We start from the raw sequence: 23,261 nt of genomic DNA, 5'->3' as shown, positions 1-23,261 counted from the left end.
CACTGCTCTCCAGCTGCCCAGCTCTGAAGACAGCAGCACTGCCAGCAGCAACGCAAATAAGGGTAGTGGTGCTGCAAGCTCCCCACGCACACCCCCACAGGCACAGCTCCTTTATGAATCAGGACTCCTAAAATGACAACACCATGACATATTTCAGATTTAAATAGCTGACATTATATTTCCCATTTTAAAAATCCTATGACCATGACATTGATGACTGTTCATAAGACTGTGACCAAGACTGCCTTGTACTGTAGTGGTGACCACAACCGAGCTACCTGCCACTGTAGGCACAAAGCACTTACTCTGCAAATGGCTCCTGCTATTTGTCTGGTGCTAGAAGTGAGCTGAGGAGAGAAGTGTTAGAGTTGTGATGAATAAAGGAGGCTTAAAATGTCCATTGTTAATTTGAGAAATATTAGAAATGTCAGGTCTTTTCTTCTCTCGCTTGTTTGCAGTCACTTCTGGTTTGGGATCTCGCTCAAGCCTTACCTGAAGGAAATGCCGTATTAACTCTCTAACCAGATCGCCTATTCTACAAAGTATTATTCAGGCTTTCAAGGGACATTGTCAACTTGAAACTATTCAGGCTTGGTTTTTAAAAAAAAAAAAAAAATCCACGAATTAAAATATTGTGTGACTCTACTCTGATGATTGTGGTTTTAAAGTATTGGGTTTAAAAACAAAATCTCTGCCCGTAATATTGGCAAGTCCCCCACAAACAGGAAGACTGACTACATTGGAGGCTGTCAGAGGGAGCCGTTCTCTGCTCTGTTACGGGGTTCTTAGAAGTTGTTGGTTTTTACCAGTAGCCAAGTAAATAAAAATGTCAGACCCGTGTAACTACGTTGAAACGCCTCCTTTTACAAGAGGTGGAAATAAACCAGTTTTAAACGGTCCAAATACGATTGCTGAGAGGTGACAAAGTTGTGAGTCAGGCTTCTCTTTGGGTATCTGATGTTATCCTACCAGTTGTTCATGGACTTCCAGGAAAACCAGGCTGGGCAAGATCTGAATTCTAACATGCCGAACTTCTGGGGGAAAAAAACCTAGCAGGGAGCAAGGGCTGTAAGGTGGCTTTACCACACTCATTCTTCCCCTTTCCCCAGCTCTGTTCTGCGGGGCAGGGGGGTTGTGATGTATTAGCTATGTCCTGGGACACCCATGCTTCTGAGCTTGGCAGTGTCTTGATAGATAAGTAAAGGAGGAATGATTTCTGGCTTTTGTTTCATAATGCGTTTATTTATGCGTTAACACCTGCAATTAATGAAGAGCACAATTAAAGGAATAGTTTTTAATGCATTAAAAGCAGGCATTTCTGCAGCTCTGCCCCTTTGAAACGATGCTAGGGCATTTCAAAGAGGCAGCACCGTGGGAGCCCGGCATCGTCTGGAGTCCCCAGCTGACCCCAGGCTCCCTGCAGTGCTGCCCCTTTGAAAAAGGGACACCAAGAGCAGAGCCTGGGATCGGCTGGGGACTCCAGCCGATCCCGGGCTCCCACAGTGCTGCCCCTTTGAAACGCTGCAGTGGCAGTGCTGCACGGGACTCCAGCTGACCCCAGGCTCCGCGTGGCGCTGCCCCTTTGAAATGCCGCCATTTCAAAGGGGCAGCGCCACACAGCTGATCCAGGCTTCCGCAGTGCCCCTTTGAACGCTGAGGTGGCATTTCAAAGGGGCAACTCGGAGCTTGGGGTCAGCTGGAGTCTTTTTATTGTTTAACAGCGCGATCAATCACGTGAGTAATCGTGGTTAATTTTTGTAATCGTTTGACAGCCCTAATCGAAACACATGTACAATCCTTTATAAATAGCAGGCATGTGAAGGTTTAACCGGATAACTGGTGGGGCTGGGAAGGAAGGGGGGGGGGGCGTGCTTTGGACAGGGGCTGCTCCAATACAGCCCCTGCCTGTGGCGAGTCCACGTGCCCCACGGAGCAACCTCTGTCCACTGCGGACCCAGGCACCCTGTAGGCTGGGGTTGCTCTGCTTGGGAAACCAGAGCAGCCCCTTGTGGGGTGCCCTGGCCACAGCCAGGGGCTGCTCTCTCTGGCCTGGTGGGGGGAGCCGCTGCCCTGCCTTAATCAGTTAACCACTTAAACAGTATGCTTAACCGTAGCCATTTAAACAGGATTTTGTATCCCTAGCTTCACCTTTAAGGCCAGATGGAAAATGCCTGAGGTGAAGCAAGACTGGTCTGCACTGGGTTACCTCAGCGCTACTACATCTCTGGGAGGTGTGAAGGATCCCCAGCCCTGAGAGCTGTAGCTGTGCCAGCCTGCCCCTGGTGTAGACACTGCTAGGTGGATGAAATAACCCCTCGTGTTGGTGTAGGTAGTACCTACACTGAAGCAAACAGCGATGCAGCTGCAGGGTGCTAAATGTAGATGCATCTGGGACGGCAGTTATCACAAGAGATCTTGTCTGCAAGGTGGCTGCCAGCAAGCAGGAAGCCCCAGAATAGTCGTCATCATTAAATCCTTAATTTTTCAAGTCCCATCTGAAGTGTGTGGGTTGGAAAGGCAGTAGAGACCTGAGGCCTGCAACTACACAGCACTCCGCAGAAACACTAAGCCCGGCACCAATCCCTGCAAGCAACCCCGGTGCCAACTCTGCTCACACGTCTGCTCCCGCAACACCATCCTAGGCCTAACCACGTCGGCCTCACCCTCGGGGGCTCACTCCCCTGCATGTTCACCACTGAGAGAGGCCACCGTGTGCCTGCCATGCCCCTCTGCCGTGTAGATTGGCTAGACTGGACTCTCTGCGAAAGAACAGATGGGCACAAATGGACCTCAGGAATGGTAATGTACAAAACCCAGTAGGAGACCTCGTCAGCCGCCCTGGACACTCAGTAACCAGTGGCCTTCCCTCAACAAAACTTCAAAACCAGACTTCAGGGAAAAACTGCAGAGCTGGTGACACTGTCCGTCTGGGTTTGGCTAGTTCCTGGGAACGGCTGGCTCACCACAACCGCAGTTTCCCCCCTCTTGGCATTCACACCTCCTCGTCGGCTGCTGGCCGTGGGCCATGTCCACCCTGTCCGACTTGGCACTGGCCCTCCCTGATAAGGTACCTCCTGTCTTTTCACATGCTCATTCATTTAGACCTGCCTCTGTCGCTGTCTCTCCATGCGAGGGATGTTAAAACGCCATTGTCTGGCTAATCGTATAGTCGATACAATTTGTATCGATTCTTCGAGAAGCGCCGCTGTGCAGAGCTGCAGCCAGGGTAGCTCCAGGAGCCGACTCCAGCCGGGAATGAGCAGTCCCGGCTCGTGCAGGCGCCGGAGCCACCGGCGCTGCGGCTCTGCGTTTGAAATGTGGTAAGGGCCACTGGGCGCAGCAATTGGCACTAGCCAGGACTGCTAGGTCCCGGCTCACACTGAGTCCAGGAGCCGCTGTTGTGCCGTGAACAGAGTCTGGTGCTGGACCAGCCCCTGTTCACGGCAGCTAGGGCTGGCCACGGATAGGGGCTGCTGCCTGAGCACTCCCTCCCTCCGGCCAGCCCCGGCTGCCATGAACAGGGGCTGCTTGGTGGCAACAGCCCCTGTCTGCAGGGAGGTCCAGCGCCCTGCTAGGACTGCTGTGGATAGGGGCTGCTTTGCAGCGTCCCCTAATCCCTCTGCATCTGATAGAGGTGGGGGGGGGGGGGGGGGACAGGGTAGGTGGCACCCCAGAGAGGGTGCTGGGGGGAAGCGTCTTTTAAACCGGCTCCCCCCAGCACTGGCTCCTGCCCTTCCCCCCCCCCGTGAGGCAGCAAGGGGGTGCACCGCAGAGAGCATGAAACGAGCCACAACTACTTGAGTCTCTGCGGCGCTTCTGCTTTTGAAGAGTACAGGAGCCCCGGAGGGTTCTTGTACATTTCAAAAGCAGAAACGCCCACAGTGGGAATGGCAGGAGCAAGGACTGACGCAGGCCCTGTTCGCTCCGTTTCCCGCTGTGCCCCCTGCGGAGACGGTGCTGGAGAGAACCGGCTTAAAGCCAGTTCCCCCCAGCACCAGCTCCTGCTCCCCACCCCTCGCTGCCTCTCTCCGATAGAGGCAGCAAGGCGGGGGCGGTGGGAAGCAACCGATTATCTGATAAGCATTTGCTTATTGGATATTCAGTTAGTCGCTAACATCCCTACTCCATGCATCTGCCCAAGGGCGTTTCTGCCCACAAACACTTATGCCCAAAAAAATCTGTTAGACTTAAGGTGCCACAGTACTCCTCCTTATGTTAGTCTGTATCCACAAAACCAGCGACCCCTCTGCTGTTCAAGCACCGGTGTTGCTCAGCTGTATTCAGAGATGTCCAAAATGCCTTAAATACTTGATTTAAATTGGTAAAAAAAAACCAAGCTGCACCCCATTCTTGTGTGCTTTAATGAGTGACCAGGTAACCAGGGTGTTTACTCCTGATGTCTAAGGATATTAACACCCCATGTATTTGATTTGAATAAGGGAAGTTTACGCCTGCAAGCTGCTGTTTCAGGTGCCAGCAGATACACCAGACAGCTGCATTGGCTCCTATTTTTGACTCTGATCTTAGCAATCAGGTGGCTAGCAGTCTCTTTAATTGAAAGCATGAGCAGAAGATGAAGTCCCCAGGGAAATTCACTGTCTTGCCTCACTGCAGTAAGCCCGCCCAGTTTGACATCAGCAAATTAGTTTCCTGGCTCCCTGCAATATTATTATTCTTGCCCATAAATATTATTCTCCTTATGCAAAAAGAAATGTTAAGTGCAGCGTTCAAATGACTGTCGCTCGGTAGGGCAGTGATGGAGTTCGAGTAGAAAGCAGTATTCCTGAGTCCATGTCTCCTGCACCCTCCACCTTCATGTGCAGTGCACCTCCATGTGACGTTTTCAGAGTCTCCTTTGGATGTTTTAGCACAGCCCTGCACTGGGATATCGGTAGGAGTAGCCAAATATAAGCCTTCTCGACCACCTTTTGAATTGGACCCATATAAAGCATTTTGTTTGAACTGCCGTGTGGGTGTTGTCCTTTTCATGGCGGAAGCTCCCTGCTGTGAGATCTTCAGGAGGATGAAAGGGATTTTATACACTAGCTGACAACCCTTTTGGCTGTTCTCCACACACCCTGAGTGGGTGGTTCCCACTCTCTCCTACTGGTAACCAATAACATGGATATTTTACCTGTATCCACTTTCCTGAGTTAAACAAAGTTCTAGCTTGTGTGTAAAGCCTCAGAAGTGTGACCGTAGCGGTCATCTACTCCCCTGCCTTTTGAATAGAGGGTCGTAAGGATGTGGCAAGCTGGATTTGGGCCATGGGCCTCTGCCCCTTTTTGCAGGAGCCTCCCTTGTAGTGCTTTTGTGGCTCCTTGCCTGTCTCCTCGTGTCCCTTGCTCCATGCGTCAGTTGCAGACTTGCTGCCGTTTTCCCCTTCCTTAAGGGCATGGTGGTGCCCCAGCAGAGAGCATGTGCTGTGAAGGCAGTGGGCATAGTTGCTTTCTGCAGCCAGCCTCCAGTGCTCCTAGAGGCAGCCAAGGGGCTTGTCCAGGATTAACCCCCCATGTACACATCGCCCCAACAGGGAATTTGTACAGCTTGCAAGGCTGCATTGGAGCTTTTCCTGATTCCCCCGCCACTTTTCCTTGCATTATCTTCTCTGTCCTCTGCTGGACTAGATTGTGGAGGGAAGCTTGGAAAACACCCCCTAGGTTGAAAAGCATTGAATTAGGGAGACTTGAAGATCAATGAAACCTTGAGTCTCATTAAAACAAGCATGGCGTGGCAACAACGCCCGTGGCAGGCCGATAAAGAACTGGGAGACACTTGAGAGAATTTGTGGCAGCTTCTCTCGGGACTCAGCATCTTCCCATCAGCCTAGTCGCGCTCGCATTCTTGGGTCTTCATTTTTCTCCTTCCGTGGAGCACAGTGGGGGAAAAATACGAGTTAACTTTACGCGGCCCTCCGGTTACTGTCACGTGACAAGTACTTGTTGAAACTGATCTAAATCTGAGCTTTAAGTCTCCTTGATTTCTCTACTGACTTCTATCCAGAGCATGCTTCTCTGTCCTGATTGCCCTCGCTTCCTGCAAACGGCATCGCGTAGACATGTTAAAGCTTCTGCCGGCATTTCTTTACTATCTGCTTTGATTTTATTTATCCTTACAGCCTTTCCTTTAGACGGCTCTAATGCAACCCGCCTCTTGCTTGAATCCTTCTTCCTCCTTTGCACCTCCAGAATGGAGCAAGGAATAAAAATGGCACAAAAGTACATTCATTGGTCTCAGTAGTCCCTGGGCACCGGGTCTTGGACCTTATTGCAAATGCAAACAGTAGAGTGGCTGTGAAGGATGGAAATGAAACAATCACCTGCCCAAATTGAGAGGGTGGCTCTTGTTACTCTAGGAACTGTTACTGGCTGAGATGTGGTCACGTGATTCCATTGGCAGAGGCAGGATCTTGAAAATCCTTGGCATAGAGTCCAGGGGATAAGTTATTGGCTGCAGTGTTGAAAACGTGGCTCTCAGGAGGCTGCTAATCTCTGTCAGCCACTCTTTCGTATTGCAAGGCGATAGCTTTCCCCCCGGTAATCGGAAGGCAGATGATATATCCCTTGGGACTAGGGATTTTTAAGGCCAGTTATGACTCAGGGTGTGTTGTTGCTTCTGAGCTAGTGAATATACTGGAGTCAGCACTTGCAGATGACACGCTCTTCCATGTGTCCTCTTAAACAAAGACCCAGGGAGATGCTTCTCCGGCCATGACGTCACCGCAACAAAGGCGGCTTGTTTTTACATCAGTAGCTATCTCAGTGGGAAGTCCTAGTGGAGACAAGGCCCTCTGGTTTCTGTCTCCATGTAGCCAGTTGAGGTGAATCTCCGTAGAGGTATACAGTACCCTGGATAGCAACCACAAAAATCCCGGTGGAGATTATGCCAAGCCATCTTGATGTAAGAATACATCTTTTTCTAATGAAGCGATGACGCAAGTGAGTCTTTCAGGACAGGAATATATTCCGAGCCTCTCCCCACAGGAAGATGCTGATCAAAGAATAGATCCCTGGCATACTGACCCTTCAAAGGGCTGCCATCAGGGTTGGGAACTGTCTGAAACCATTTTACGTATGCGGTGGTGTAGCTGTGCGGGTCCCAGGGCATTAGAGAGACGATGGATGAGCGCTGGCGAGAGAGATGCTGCAAAGCATATGTGTGTCTCACCCGCAGAATAAAAGAGATTACCTCCCCCCCTCCTCTCCTTGGCTGTCTGAACCCGTTTGGAACAGATGCAGCCGAGCCAGGTCCCAAGCAGCTGCTTTTAGAAGCAGTGCCGTGTGAATTGTGTTGTGGCACAAACTCTCAGGTTTTGCCTAGCAGGTTTTTTTAATCTGGTCACGCGGTCTCATAGACTCATAGACTTTAAGGTCAGAAGGGACCATTATGATCATCTAGTCTGACCCCCTGCACAGAATCTCACCCACCCCTTAGAATAATCCTCTCACCTGTATCTACTTTGAAGGCCCCAAGATGCAGAGAATCCTCCAGCTGTGATCTGTGCCCCATGCTACAGAGGAAGGTGAAAAACCTCCAGGGCCTCTGCCAATCTACCCTGGGGGAAAATTCCTTCCCGACCCCAAATATGGCGATCAGCTAAACCCTGAGCATGTGGGCAAGACTCACCAGCCAGACACCCAGAAAGGGGAGGAGTGTGCTACCCTCAGCCATGCAGCTTTGTCTACACTGAAGTCCGACCGACAGACAGGCTACTGAGCTAGATGGACATTTGGTCTGACCAAGTACGGCCGTTCTTATGTGGCAGGGCTTTAACCTGGAAGCGTGGCCACAGCATGCGTGCAAGCAGAGAGCTTTCCCAGCGCCCTGTAAACTACGTCCCTGAAAGGGGGAGCTCCCAGTGCTGGAGCCTGGCTCACGTGGGCACTTTACAGCGCTGTACCTTGCTGCGCTCGGGCGGGGGGCACACCCCAGAGCCAGACAGTTACAGCGCTGTGAAGTGCCACGTATAGACTGTGTCCCGGCTACAAATCCTTGGTTTACGAGAGCCGCCAGTGGTGGCCACAGCGCTGTGCGGGGGTGCAGCGGGACGTGGCTGTGTGTACCCGGCGGTAGTACCACGCTGCTGAGAAGGCTGGTTGGCCCAAAAACGGAAGCTCCCTGAAAGCGGCGGTGAGGGATTAATAAAATCATTTCTAGTTGGGAGTTCACTTCCAGCCACTGTCAGACTGGGCTAGCTGGACTCTTTTTCTGCCCCAGGCTGGCCGTGCGAATGTTCTCCCATACTAACCCTTCTCCGGTGTTGATTCCAGCACTGAAGGGGGGATTGTTTTCCATTTGTAGATCACTTTCTCCAATAAATCTGTAGCGGAATGAAATTCAGATACAGTGGATGGCAAAGTAATTCTGTTTTCCTCCCTTGGTCTCCTTCGGCCAGCCTTTCGCTTTCGCTGATCTTTCCCTTTCTGTAAGGCCACTTCCTTCCAGATCGCTTCCCCAGCACCACAGAGCCAGATAACTGGGTCAGTTTCCTTCACTGGAGAAACGCCACGAGCCCCAAAGCGGCTGGTTTTGTTTTCAGCCAGAGCAGGGGCAAGGGGACTCGGATCCACGCCTCTCTCTCTTCCTCCAGACACCTTATGATAGGAGAGCACCCCCTCCTGCTTTTGCTTCTCCTACGCATTGTTCACAGGGTCAGCAAAGTGAAACTGACCTGGATTTGTCAATTTTACAGCTGCTCCAGCTGGCCTGAGAGCACTGTGTAAGGGCAGCGGTGCTGTGTGCTGTGATCTTCCGTAGTGCAGCTCCCTAGACTAGACAGTTTTGGTAGCCAGTTTTCTATCCTCCTGCAGACTCCACGTGTCGCATTGATGCTTTTGTTCTCTTCAGAAGCAGCTACGAAACTGAGCTGCTTGCGGAGGTTCTGTTTTTTTCCAAAGTACCGTGCGCTCTTTGCTCCACTTGAAGCCTCTAGAAGCTGCAGGCGTTCAGCATCTGTGGGCAGTCAGACCACAATTGACTCAGCATCACACAGGTGGTGACCTTCAGAGGCACAGAAACAGCAGCCTGGAGGGTGCCTCTGAGTCAGAAATTCTCTGCAACCTCAGGTGAATAATCATTTGACCACTGTCTGTCTGTCACCTCGGGGGGGCACCCACAGCTCCCTGGGAATAGGGCTGGGCTAGCTAAGCGGAGCCTCCTTAAAGGGTAATACATTCACAGCTGGCTAGCGGTGTCTGTAACAAGGTGCACTCACAACTCGCTCTTCGAGGGGCGACACAGTGAGTGAGGTGAGGCCTTTTATGGGACCGGCATCTGTTGAGATTCTTCTGGGAATGGCTGGGTGCCCAGCAGTTACGAAAATCAGGTCTGCCAAGTGCTGAGATACGGGCTTGGGAGACTAAGATTTAGCTTCTATTTTTAAAAAATCTTGGCTTTACTCACCCCCTCCCCCGCCATACACACTGAATATGTATTTCCCTATCTGGACAGTTCATCAGTTGAATAGATCATCCCCAGATTTGACCTCTGGGCTGAAGCGGAGATATGGAGAGTGCATGAGTCATGCGCATATGCATGTAAGCGTTTTGGTGTAGCTTTGACACTGGCTTTCACAACTGAAATAGTTGAGACCATCTGTGATGGTGGGCAGTTGTGTCCTGACTGCAAGTCTGTGTGAGTAAGTGAGTGAGAGAAGCCTTCAACTTCCTGAAGGGAGGTTCCAAAGAGGCTGGAGAGAGGCTGTTCTCAGTAGTGACAGATGGCAGAACAAGGAGCAATGGTCTTAAGTTGTGGTGGGAGAGGTCCAGGTTGGATATTAGGAAAAACTATTTCACTAGGAGGCTGGTGAAGCACTGGAATGGGTTACCTAGGGAAGTAGTGGAGTCTCCATCCCTGGAGGTGTTTAAGTCTCGGCTTGACAAAGCCCTGGCCGGGTTGATTGAGTTGGGATTGGCCCTGCCTAGAACAGGGGGCTGGACTTGATGACCTTCCGAGGTCTCTTCCAGTTCTATGATTCTATGAGAGAAAATATGAATATGAGAATTCTTGGTTTTTATAGGCCTCGGCGCCGAAGGTTAAAATGGCTGTTCACTGCCCACTATTGCATGCCAAGTTGATAATGAAGAATTCTTTGATAAAAGATCCATGACACAGCCTTGAAGAAAACCCTTGCGCTCCATTTGCTCCTCCTGTTTAGCCCTTTAGAGGAGGGCGCTATGGTAATCGTGCCAAATGCCGCAGTAGCCCGACTTTAAGTAGATGTTTTGGTCACTGGTTTTGTGGAGTTCTGCTGGGGAAGTAATTTGTTGATTTGAAGTGGCTTTGCTCTTTGGCTGTTTGCTTTGTGGGCGTCAGCTGGAGGGGCTTTCCCCTGTTGTATATCTGGCCTCCTTTGAAAGCAGTAGTCTGAAAGAGTGAGACTTCTGTTCTAGGGATGTATGCGACTAGTCAGTTATCCGATAAGCAAATGCTTATGAGAGAGTCAGCTCGACTAGTCACCTCCCCCCACCTTGCTCCTGCTATCGGAGAGAGGCAGCAAGGGTGGGGAGCAAGAGCCGGTGTTGGGGGGAGCTGGCTTAAAAGCCGGTTCCCCCTGTACCGTCTCCATGTGGGGGGGCAGGGGCGCAGTGGAGAATTGGCAGCGCTTCCGCCTTTGAAATGTAACGGGAGCGGGGCTCTTGTATATTTCAAAAGCCAAGCGTGTGGGGAGCACAGGGCCAGCAGGAACTCCTTGTGTCCGCTGCTGGCCCTGTGCTCCCCGCGGAACTTCCACCTTTGAAATGTTGGAAGAGTCGCTGGGGCTCTTGCCTCCAACTTTGGAATGTGCCCTTATCGACTCATCTAACAGTTGGTGCAAATTCCATCGACTATTCGATGAGTTGATTAATCTATATTTCACATCCCTATTACTTGCAGTATTGCCAAAAATACGTGAGATGTTTGCAAACTAAGAGGGCCTCAGTCCTGAAGGGCTGGAGTCTCACTAACCGGTCTCAGGGTTTTGATTCCTAGCCTTTCGCACCACGTAGGTGCTGTGCTTGTCATTGTCTGGATGCCTTGGGTGTAGCCTCAGACTGGCCACACAGACTCAGCCCTGACTGCTCCTTCACCTTCCCCTTTTTAAAAACAATTGTAAAACTTTACAAAGCAGCAACTTGGCTAAGACTCAGTGAATGTCCAGACATCTGGGCTGTGTCTACACTGGCCAGTTATTCCGGAAAATCAGCCGCTTTTCCGGAATAACTTGCCAGCTGTCTACACTGGCCCCTTGAATTTCCGGAAGAGCACTGACGATCTAATGTAAAATCATCAGTGCTTTTCCGGAAAAACTATGCTGCTCCCGTTCGGGCAAAAGTCTTTTTCCGGAAAACTGTTCCGGAAAAGGGCCAGTGTAGACAGCAGAGATTTCTTCTCCGCAAAAAAGCCCTGATCGCGAAAATGACGATCTGGGCTTTTTTGTGGAAAAGCGCGTCTAGATTGGCACGGACGCTTTTCCGCAAAAAGTGCTTTTGCGGAAAAGCATCCTGCCAATCTAGACGCACTTTTTCCGAAAATACTTTTAACAGAAAACTTTTCCGTTAAAAGCATTTCCGGAAAATCATGCCAGTGTAGACGTAGCACTGGCGCGAGGCGAGGCAGAGATTGATCTGAAAGGACAGGGAGGCCTCTGCCAGTGACATCCTGGGACAACAGCCCATGGAGGACTCCCATCCACCTTCTCTCTGCTGCCTCAGTGTTTGTGAAGTAGGAGGGGAAAGGTCTCCTTCGCCGTGCCTGCTTTTTAATCCTTCTCTCCGGTGTCCGTCTCTGCTGCTGCCTGGGAGTGCACGGACCAGCAGTACAAAACTGGCCTTACTTCTGACCATGCCACTGCTGGGCGCAGGAGTGAAACAGTAGTAGAGAAACCAACCAGAATTTTCTTAATGTCGTGGGCAGCTTGACAAAGAGGTGAGCACCAAATTATAGATGGCGTGGAGGAAAGGGCACCCAGTGACGATTCACTGGGGGCTGCAGGGGAGAGAGATTGGGTTCAAATATTTAGATTCTTCCCAGATTTTGGCTTATTTCCTCTTGCCCCACACCCGAGTGAGCATATAAGGGACGTACCCCCGTGAAAGGTCACACTTCCCTGACTAGGCTTGCCTGCACTCCTCATAGAGGTGTCCCGTATTTGATCCCCGCTTGCCTCTATGGCTCCCCAGAAAGGTGTCTCCTGGCTGTGTTGGCTTGGCTCTGTGCTGTCCTCCTAGCCCCAGGGCGTTCATAGACTCATAGACTTTAAGGTCAGAAGGGACCATTACGATCATCTAGTCTGACCCCCTGCACAGTGCAGGCCACAGAATCTCACCCACCCCCTCTTAGAATAATCCTCTCACCTAGATCTCAGATATTGAAGCCTTCAAATACTTTGAAGGCCCCAAGATGCAGAGAATCCTCCCGCAAGTGACCCGTACCCCATGCTACAGAGGAAGGCGAAAAACCTCCAGGGCCTCTGCCAATCTACCCTGGAGGAAAATTCCTTCCCGACCCCAAATATGGCGATCAGCTAAACCCTGAGCACGTGGGCAAGCCCTCCAACCTCCTTGTTGATTTCTCCCACTTCCTCCCGCCAGCCCTGCATCCCCCTTTGAGACTGGGATTGTTCCTTCCCTTGTTTGGATTTTTCTTCCCCTCCCCACCGTAGCCCTTCTCTGAGGAACGTGCCAGTGGGCACCCAGCACCTGAGTGCGATACGGCCCTGAGAATCATTCCTACCCGTTCGTACACAGAACCTCTCCTTCCCCCTGGGATGCAAACCCCTCTGGTTGTAGGAATCGGCTTGAACGGAGAGTGATTTGGGGAGCTGCAGTGAGCATGTCTAGCAAGGCTGGCTTGACCCACAGCCCTTGCCTCCTGTATATTGGAGAGTCCTTCTTGCTGTCTGGTGACAGACTCCTCCCAAGCGCGAGCAGCTAGGACCACCACATTTGGCAGGCAGCTGCCTCCGATCAGAACTTAAAGCAGGGTCAGGGGTTGGGTGTGCCAGGACAGTGGGATGTGCCTGGAATGGGATTGCTTCTCTTACAACCATACAGAAGAGACCGGGCAGGTGAAAGCCCTTTAAGGAGGGTGATGGTGGTGGATTTTGCTGGCTGTTTCCCTTTGTCAGGGAGTGAGGGGAAAGTGCAGAGTTTGCTGCATTCCTCTCTGACTGGGGGACACAGGGAGCCAATGAACCTGGACCGGCTCCTGCCAGGTGACTTGCACCTCTCCCCAGCTGTGCCCGCTGGAGCTGCAGCGGCCATAGAGAGGCGCTTCTCACCTGGCCCCAAGCTGCTGTGGGGTGAGAGGGCTGAGGCGTCTCTCCCCAGGGCAGCCTGTACCCTGACCCCTTCCTCCCCAGCCCCACCCCAGAGCACTGACTAAAATGGAGCATGGACAATTTCATTTTATTTTCCCAAAAAACAAACATTAATTGAGTGAAGGGCCTGAGCAGCGCTGGGTAAATCCTCGAATGTGCACGCAAATGCAGAGGAGATGGGCTCAGAAGGAACGTAGTGCAATTAGGGTCCTAACTGACGTGCCTAACCCTTTCCATTCGGTCAGCCCGGATCCAAAGCCGAGTCCTCGTGGGAAACAGATCAGTGGAAGGTAAAATGGTGCCCTTGTAACACACCCCCACTCCAGTCCCTGCGCCAACGGGAGGGGAAGTTGTCAGCATTCTTGCTCAGAGTTTGTGACTTCTCCTTGCACTGGGAGGAAAGAGCAAGATTTCTGCAGAAACTTTCCTCTGCTTCTTGTCAGACGTGGTGCGGCGCCGGCTGGGCCGAGGGAGGCCGGAGGACGTCCGCCGCCAGGGCTGGACTACTTGGGAGGCAGCTGACGGGCTAGACTCACTCTTTCGCAATCTCTGTTTTGAGCACGTCCATGCCGAGTCAGCAAGGATTAAACATGGCCATGCATTGGCCCCTCTGAAAGGCATATGGGCGTAGTCCGGTTCCCTGAACACCCCGACACCCGTCCCATCGTTGGCACGGGCTGTGTTCCTGGCTTGCAACCTTAGGGTACCAAGAGTGGCCCAAGCCATGGAAATTGTGGCTTTCACAGTAAACTGGCTGGAGTACCGTTGGCGCTGTTCACGCTGGAGCTTGGAGCACTGCAGCGAAGATCCGCAGGGTACCTTGCTACTATTGCGGGGGGAGGGGGGAGGTTATGAATTCTTTAGGAGCACAGAGACGTAATGGGTCTGGGAAGCACGAGGGTTTTATAAATTCCTCAGGATGAAAGCGCTGCTTAGCCAAGGCCATTACTTCTGCAGGCTGCATTATTTATAATAAGATTAGGCTGCAGAAGCAAAGACAATATGGCAGGAGCGTGCAGAGATGAGGCTGGCCTAGCAAGAGACAGCCCCGCCCTCGGTTTAAAATCTAAATAGACAAGACGGACGGAGGGCGGGAGACAGGGAAATCTCGTAGCCCCAGTGAGAGACAGGGACCGCGTCCTGTCCCAGCTTACCTAGGGAGAGGTCCGATGCAGGGGTTGACTCTAGATAGGCAGGGTCCCTATCCAGTGCCCCTGTAAAGGTCTGTGGAACCCCCCAAGAGTCTATCCGTACTCCAGCTGTGGCTTGCCAGGAGGTATGTGCACCCCCAACATGTGAGAGTCCCCAGTGTAAAGACGTGTGTGTGTGTGTGTGTGTGTGTGTGTGTGTGTGTGTGTGTGTGTGTGTGTGTGTGTGTGTGTGTTTACATCCAACCCTTCTTTCAATAGCGAGGGAGAAGTAGAACTCGGCACGAGGGTCGGTTCTCCTTTTGTTACAAAGGAAATTCCCAGCCGGAGCGCTTGCGGGGTGGACGTTGTACCTTGATGATCTGAGCTGGCGGCGTTGTTAGCAGTCGGTTGTGTGGGGTGTTAAATTTGCTGCAGCCAGTGCAGTGCCCGGGCTTTCACTTCCTAGCTCTCCCAGGCTGGAAACGTTTCAGTTCCAGTGCTCTCGTGTCTGGGCCTCACACCAGTGTTTGGGGGAGACTTTTACCTGTGTCCCTGGCTACACATGCCCGTGAAAGGGAGACTGGAGGCCAGATGCTCTCCACTTTCCTATAAAGGGCCAGAGAGCTGAGCGTTTCGCTGCCACGCCCAGTTCATACAAAACCCCGCTCGCTGTAGGACAGGCTATTAACCTTCCCAGTGTTGGTTGGAGCATCCGTTCCGTGTACAGAGAACTGTTCTCCATTCTGAGCGCACAGTTCATAGCCCCTTTCCTCCACACCGGCAGACGGAGCGGTACGAAAATCCAGCCGTATCTGGGCTGAGACACCGGGCCTGTGTCTGACCCAGGCCGCATTTGCATAGGGGGGGAAACTGAGCTTCAGACAAGGAAGGTAGCAGGTCCCCAGCTGGCATCTGTAGCCAGCACAAGTGAGTGGGGCTTGTTTTAAGCTTGCGACAGCAATTTTTTTTTAAGGCATGTGACTGGAGTGAGGGGAAGGCGGGTGGAGAGTTTGGCGCCCGTGACTTGTAGGGAAGTGGGAGGATACAAAGGCAGGGAGCCAGGCAGTCAGTGACTCCATTTCTGCTCAAGCAGCAGTCCCTTTATGAGGAGGGGGACGCGGACCGAGCCAGCGCCTCTCCTCACGGCAGCCCCTCTGCACCGCCGAGTTCTCCCAGGGGTGCAGTGAGTACAGTAGGCTGTCGGAGTCACTCACCAGTCAGTCCCGTGCGCCTTTGGGAAGAACACGATTCGAGCGCAGCAGCAACCCAGCCAGAGCCCCAGTCCAGTCCAGCGCTGCATGTAAACGACGACAAAGGGAAACTGTCGTTTTTCTTCAGCACAGGAGAGAGCCAGAGCAGCAGTAAGACAGTGTTCAGTTGCAAGCGCCTGTCAGAACAGCCTCCCTCCCTTCCGCTAGCCACGGAAGGCGGCGCTCCAAAACCGTGGCACTTGGCAATGCTCCGACTGAAGCACAGTTCCCTGCCAGTCATGTTTGCGGGGCGCGGGGATGAGCGAGGGGTGCTGGAGAACCGCTGCTGTCAGGGAGCTGGGGAGTTTGGGACGAGCAGAGCCCCAAGAGCGAGGAAGGTGGGCCAAGGGGTCGCTTTGCCCCTCTGCTGCACTGTCCTCTCTGCACGGCGCTCTCCATGAAAATTCACCCCTGGGATCCTGTGGGGGAATAGGGCTGCCTGGCGGCCAGTCCTCTTCCACGCTGCTTCTAGCAGTACCCAGGAGGCAGGTTCCGGAACGAATAAAAGGCAGGGCCAGAGCTCAGACACAGCGTGGACACCTCTCATCATCCAATAACCCTAATTACAGGAGAATCCCCTTTATCTGGGTCTCCTTTATCCGGCTCTCCATATTAACCACACACACAGGATCTGTTCAAAGCATTCAAACATCCCCCCATCCCCCTTCTTCATTCACAGCACACACCAACCGTTGCTGCTCGTCTAGTGAGCAGTACCTGTTTTTAAAAATGCAGAAATGGTAAACTCAGGCAGCTCACAAATAGCGCAGTGTTGTTGCAAGTTAACACGATCATTTCTGCATTTTTAAATCCTGGTGCACTTGACTAGAAGTAATGGTTTGCGTAAGCTGTCAGTAAAGGACAGTGTTTAATACCGTTCCAGGATAGGTGGACTAGTTTAAAAACAACTCTACATCTTAAAGAAATGGATAGAAGGTTCTTTGTCCATTCTCCGAGTTATCCACGTTTCTGAAGATCTGGTCCCGGTGCTTGTTAGATCAGATAAATGGGGGTCTGCTGCGTTGGGTTTTGAAGGTTTTTTTGTGTTGACCCCTAGCAGAGAACAGGGGAAGTGACAAATGTCCCTGAAGTGGATTCTGCTCCAAGGCTTATCCCCAGCTCGGAGTGAAAGTGGTGCATTTTGGGTGGGTTGCATCCAGGCAACCACTTAATTCAGTGGTTCCCCAAACTTACACCACTGACTCTATACCTCGACCAGAATAGCGGATTGCAGTGCCTCTTACAACAGAGCTGCAGCAGTAAAAAGATGTAAGCATCTCGTTTTTGCCTGAGAGATTGCTCTCCACTTTTCATGAATATCAGAACTTGTCTTTCAAAATACAAAAGGGGAAATAAAAAAAAGAAACTGCAGCTATTGCAAAATCCTTGTGAGGAGGTTTGAAACCCCTGCAGATTTGCTAATATGCTGTATCCAGCCGTGCCGATGGCTAAACGCACTACCTTTCTTTGATTGCAGTTCCATAAATTCTTCATTGACAGTAGGAGAGTGAGCTGTGTAGCTAGAGGATACAAGGCTATGGCCCCTCCTTCCCCCAGTCCAGATTAAAACCAGGAAAAGTTTTAGGATAGTGGCAGTTTTATGATAAATCACGGCAGGGGTGAGCGCTTCTGCTGGATGTATTCATTTCTAATACATTCATTGTGACATTTGGCGATCAAATGCTGAACGGTATATTATTATTTCTAAAGCAAGGATCTGGAGCGACCAAACCCCTAGCCCTGTTCAGGGACCCATGAGAGAAGTAAGTGTGTGTGTGTGTTTTGCTGCTTTCTACTACAATGGAGGAGTTTTTTCTGTGCTTAACTAGCTCAATAGTGACACAGTACCCCCATATTTATTATGCAAATATGTTGTATATGAATATGCATAACTCGAATGTGCTTTATGCAAAACGTGGCATGTAACCTCTCGTTGAAAAGCTTGTGATCTGCTGAATGTGTATAATCTATTTGTGTGCTTGTATCCTCCTCGTATTCCAGTTAGAAATGTGAGGTGAAGATCTGTTTATGAATCAAGACGGTTAGTGAAAGCCGTTAATGGTACTTCAGGATCTTAATGGCCTGGAACTCAAGACAATGATTTGTGAATTGTCTTTGTTTTTCTTGTAAGCTTAAACTGTGGGGTCCATGCCACCTGGTGCTGGAAAACCATCTTGAACTTGGTATTTTTACGCAGGGTTGGGGGGATGGGACACAGTCTTCCCGCCGTGGGGACATTCTATTATCATTAGACAATCTTTCTATTAAGCGGCCACCGTTCTTGTCTGTCTGTCATGAGATTTTCAACTTGCTGCTCCTGCGCATGCGACCGCCCCCGCCAGCTCCTGCAGGAGTGCTCTGCCGCCTGGCTCAGTGCCATGCCGTGCCACGCGGCTCCACGTATGCTCTGCCACCGCCTCTTGCCACACCCCCCCCCCCCAGCGGCCTGACCGTGCGTGAGCCTTGGCTCGTGGAGGAGGGGAGCTGGCTGCATTCCATTCTGCCATAGGTGTGCCCCATCCCATAATACTCCTGCCCCCCGGGGGAGACCCACATGGCCGCCACCTGCTGTCCCACCAGCCCAGTGCTCTCCCCCAGCCGGCAATTCTCCCCAGCCTGTCCCGAGCATCCCCTGCTCTCCCTCCCCTTCCCATGTAACCCCCCACCACTCTGCCTGCTCGTCACTCCCCCCCCATATAACTCCCTGTCATGTAACCCCCGGGCACAGCCCTTCCTCCCCGGGCACAGCCCGTGCTTAGCTCCCCACCCTAAATTTGCAAATACATTTAAAAATACTATTGTAAGGCGCCGAAGAACTAACGAAGAAGCGGTGATGAAGAACTAGCCATTTCATTTTCGAGGCCCTTCCGCTCACCTCTGCTGTGGAGGTGTCAGCCCTGACTTGCTGCCAGCTTGGATCACCCCTTTCCAATATTCCAACAAACCGCTCCCCCCTACCCTCATCTATCAAGGGGGGGCGGGGTGCTGATGTACACGGTCAGTGGGCGGGGCTGTGCATGTCACCGCCCCCCTCTTCTCCTCCCCCGTCGGGGCCCAGCTGAGTGGCGCAGAGCGCCACGGCGGACGGGGGGGGCGGGGTACTGACGTACACGGTCAGGGGTGGGGCCGTGTACGTCAGCATTACAGACCCACAGACATTGGGCTACTATCTATATTTATTTTAAGGAGTGAGAAGCAAAGAATGATCTACTCTGAGAGGAAACTTGGAAGCACCTCTAAGGAAAAGGGGTGAAGATGAGGAGTTGGACCCAGGTCAGAAACATCAGCTCTGGTCTGAAACTGACTTCACCTGGAATGAGGAGTAGGCTGCGAAATCCTGATTTGTAGCAATTTCTTAGTGATGAGGTTTAGCTGGCATGTGTTATTTTAGCTTAGTAATTTTCTTTGATCTGTCTGTCATCACTTGCAACTACTTAAACCCTAATTTTCAGGGCTTGACAAATGATTCAATCTACTCACCTGTGGCGAGTAGAGTTGAAGCTGGCGGGGCCGCGCATGCGCAGCGTGCACTTCCGCGCGGCTAGCAAGCAGGGCTCACCGCCGCTTGGCAAGCCTTGCTAATTTTTATACTTAATAAAATCACTTTGGTTTACTATCAAACCCAGTGTAAGTAATTGTTGGGTGTGGGGAACCAGCTGTACTTCATTTAAAAAAAAAGAAAAAAGCAAACTCCTTGAGCTTTTGCTCTGTACAAGTTGTATACAGAGTAAGGCTGATTTATTTGGGGGGGGGGGGTTTGGTCCTATTTAGGGCTGTGCTGTGCAGCCCCAGACCTGAGCTGCTGTTGGTATCTGTGTCACTCTCCAGGAAGGGTTGCCCCAACTCTGTGCCTTGCCTGGGGGTGGCCAAAGCTGGCCCAGTAGGACAGGACGGTGGGGCACCCCACAAGGCAGGGAGGCGGGCTCAGAGGTATGATTAGCCCGTCAGCTGACAGTCTCCAAGGATCTTTGTGATCAAACCCTCACAAGTGGGGTGTAAAATCTTTCTCCAAAAGATCCCGCTTCCTGACTCCTTTGTCATTCGTTCCAGTTAAATTGGTGCTAATGAAAACAACGTGGTTTTAATCAGTCGGGACAGACTCCTTTCCCCGTCAGTTGTTTAGGTCCCCCTTGTTTGTTACTCATGGGGTGTTGTTGCCGTTAATTCTCCATAGAGCCTTGAGGGAAATAAGACTTAGAATTCAAGGCAGAACATAAGGAGCAAACCAGCAGTATCTGTTGACTGGCTTACGGCCTTAAGAGGCAGAACAGGCTGTAAACACACTTTGAGATGTGCAGTGGCGACAGGAAGCTTGGGAGATGTACCCCAGACCCTTCATTTTCTGGGGGTTTCCGCCTTTGGGGAAGCGTGTGGGGTTATGAATTAAGGAATCTGGAGAACTCATTGGAGTAGGATTGGGCTGCAGAGATTAAACACCAGGACAGGGGTCTGATGGCTGAACGGTGTCATTTTCTGATGGCCTGTATATAAAGAGTGGGTGTTTCAGGCCAGTCCCAGGGGAGCTGGGCTGTTCTAGAAGATAGCCGTGAATCCGGGAGTGTCGAGGGGCCTGTGTTCTGCAGGAGCTCAGAGGGGGAGACTGCAGGGCCTTAGAATCGGTGATGTCTTTGAGTCTGTCAAGAGAAGGCTGCAGAGGGGACTGTGCTGCTTGCTCCTTGTAGCTGTGACAAGAACAGTCCATTTCAGTGTGACTGTTCAGGATCTAGGGACAACATTGGTGCTGCCAGAAATCCACGTCAATTTCGTGCTGTGGCATGAACTCTAGGCTGAGTCAGGCTAGGATGGGAGTTACTCAAGGGGAAGTAGAATCTAAAAGGGGAGGGAGCTGGGGGCAGAAGAGAATAACTCCACTCCTTGCAACAGGTCAGAGTTGGGGGCGTAGCAGCCCCGTCCCTTCCTCACAGCAGCCAGGAAGCTTTAGCGGGAGCGGAAGAGACAGCTGCTTCCAATAGCTAAATGGGCCAGAAGTTCCAATTGATCAGGACACCCGCTGATATGAAAGACGGAGTCCCCAGCCATGCTGGAGGCTAGAAGGGAAGTGGCAAAGATGGAGGGGGAGGATCTGTACCCCTGGCGCTGCCCCTGGTGGGTCAGTCACACTTACGCTTCACATATATCTCTGGCTGGCAGGGAGACCTTTCCAAGCCCTGCACTGGTTCTCCGGGGATTGGCGTGAGAGCTTCCTAGGCTCATCCGGGTAACTTGGCTTAAACCCGTTGGTCTGTCTGGACAGTCCCAGTGGCTAGAGCAGATCTTCCCTAGAATGCTGACAAGCTGCACTGGGTCAGAAGAGATGGACTGAGAAGGTTAGTGGGGGGAGAAATCAGACCGTGCTCCCTGTGAGCGCTGTGTACAAGCGAGTGGCTCGGGGAGGGTCGGTGATGACGTATCTGCCTTCTGATGGAGACAAGTGCCCTGGGAGAGACAAAGAAAGCCTTACTTTGGTAGTCTCCACCCCTTAGGGCAGCTTGCAGCCCATCTTACGCACTTGGTGGTGGCCAACAAAAGTAACACTGATGCCAGGCTTATTAATGGCCTTTGTTTGGGAGGGGAGTGACTTCATGGGAGTTTTCAAGGCAGCTAATTTGAGTTGCAGGGCTATCTCCTTCAGGGTGTAGCAGCTTAATTCACCCATTTAGTCAGCAAACAGGAACCCTGGACTTTAAACTGTGCATTTGAATCTTTTTACATTGTTTTCCTAAAGAATTGTCTATTCTTTAGGAAAACAGCCACTAAAACATGTCAATTGGGAATTAAGTGGCGCCTTTACATTAAGTTTGGTGCTTCTTTTTGCTAACCAGGTGATATGCTGTATCTGTTGAACTTAAGGCTACATCTAGACTGCAGGCTTCTTTTAGAAGAAGCTTTTCCGGAAGAGATCATCTGAAAAAACTTCTTCCGAAAGAGAGCGTCCACACTGCCAAAACGCATCGAAAAAGCAATCTGTTTTTCTGAAAGAGTGTCCGCACTGAATGGACGCTCTCTCGCATTTCAGCTGTGATTACTGTGAACGGGATGGCTACCATGGCACCTGTGCTTTTTCCTCTTCTTTCGAAAGAACTCCCTCTTCCCTGTCCACACACATATTTTTCCAAAAGAGCTCTTTCGCAAAAAGGCTTCTTCCTTGTAGAAAGAGGTTTACCAATGTTGGAAAACCCCTCCGTTCTTACGATTTTTTTTCGAAAGACCACAATTGCAATGTGGTTGTAAGTGAAGTTTTTTCGGAAAAATGGTTGTTTTTCTGAAACAACTGTAGTGTAGACATAGGCTGAGTGAATTGCTCAGCTTAGCATATATTTATTCATAGTCTTAATTTTTACATTTTTATGTTGGAAATTAGTGGATAGTGCATTTATTATTTAGTAGATGCTTAAATATGTATTCATGGTTTGCATCGAGCACTACTTGGATGGAAATTAGAGTTCAATTGAAAATGCAGAAGACTAAATTGTTTTCATTAGTTCAGTAAAGCTACCCTAAATGTGCTGTCTGAATTAAAAACATTTATCAAAACATGTTTTGTATTTAAAATGACTGATTTGTTAAACTAAGTATTAGTGAACTGAACTGGTAATTTCTGGTCATTGCATCTTTCCACCTTAGAACTAGTAGAGCTCATCCTCTCACACCTCATTTTATTCTTAGATCAGAAACTCTTTCCTGCTTTCAGCTCTTATCTGGTTTCTTTCTTAACATTGAGCCAACCTGCCATTAGACTGAACTAGCTGAATAAAGAGAAATGAAGAATATATTGCCTCTGTGTCTGCAGAAGAGGTCGCTGCTGTCTAAAGCGCATTTAGCACATCAGCAAATTTTGGTTTCAGAGACTTACCCAGGGACTGTCACTAATTGAGTGGTTTGACTTCCTTTAAAACTAAAGGAGCAAACACTGCTGGCATGATGTTTTTTATTTAATTTAAAGTATTTGAGTAGATTGTAATAAGTTTCGGACTGAGCTTATAGTTGTTTCAATTTTTTTTTCAAAAGTAAATCTACTAGCTTTTTTTAAATAAATATTTTTTTAATTCACCCTGCAACTCCCTGTGATGAGTTAGCTCAGCACAACATAAGCCAGAAACGTCTGATTCTCTGTTTTGCTAGAAACATAACAAGCAGGCATGATTCAGTGATAGGAAGATCTCAAATTTTTGTAGACACTTTCAACCCAGGTGGAGTCTCAAAGCCAGGAGTTAGATTGGAGAAAATCGATGAGGGCATACTCCCAACGCTTCCCCCTCTTACCAAAATCAGTCGTCATTCACTGTAGATCAGATTATAAAGATCTGCACTTCTCCTTTCTGTAGTAAAACAGCCTAATGGTGGTTGTGTTTGAATAGTCTTCCCTAGACTTCAGAGTTAATAGCTCACTGTGCTGGAGCACTGTGTCCAATTGTGGGGGGGGGTGGGGGGTGCTTTAGGAAAGATGTGGACAAATTGGAGAGAGTCTAGAGACGACAGAAAAATACTAAAGGCTTTAGAAACCCTGTCTTGGGAGGAAAGGTTAAAAAAAAGGCGTATTTAATCTTGAGAGAAGCAAAATTGAAGGAGGACTGGTTTACA

General features: G+C 50.6%; 1 protein-coding gene across 1 annotated transcript in view; it reads left to right on the top strand.

The window, feature by feature from the left end:
* Positions 1 to 23,261, top strand: part of ARL8A (ARF like GTPase 8A) — a 37,186-nt gene that overhangs the window by 3,779 nt on the left and 10,146 nt on the right. The gene's annotated exons all lie outside the window — the stretch shown is intronic.

The sequence above is a fragment of the Pelodiscus sinensis genome, chromosome 27, assembly GCF_049634645.1.
Source record: "Pelodiscus sinensis isolate JC-2024 chromosome 27, ASM4963464v1, whole genome shotgun sequence".
Classification (NCBI taxonomy): domain Eukaryota; kingdom Metazoa; phylum Chordata; order Testudines; family Trionychidae; genus Pelodiscus; species Pelodiscus sinensis.
The sequence above is the reverse complement of the archived record's forward strand: the minus strand, read 5'-3'. Positions and strand labels throughout refer to the sequence as shown.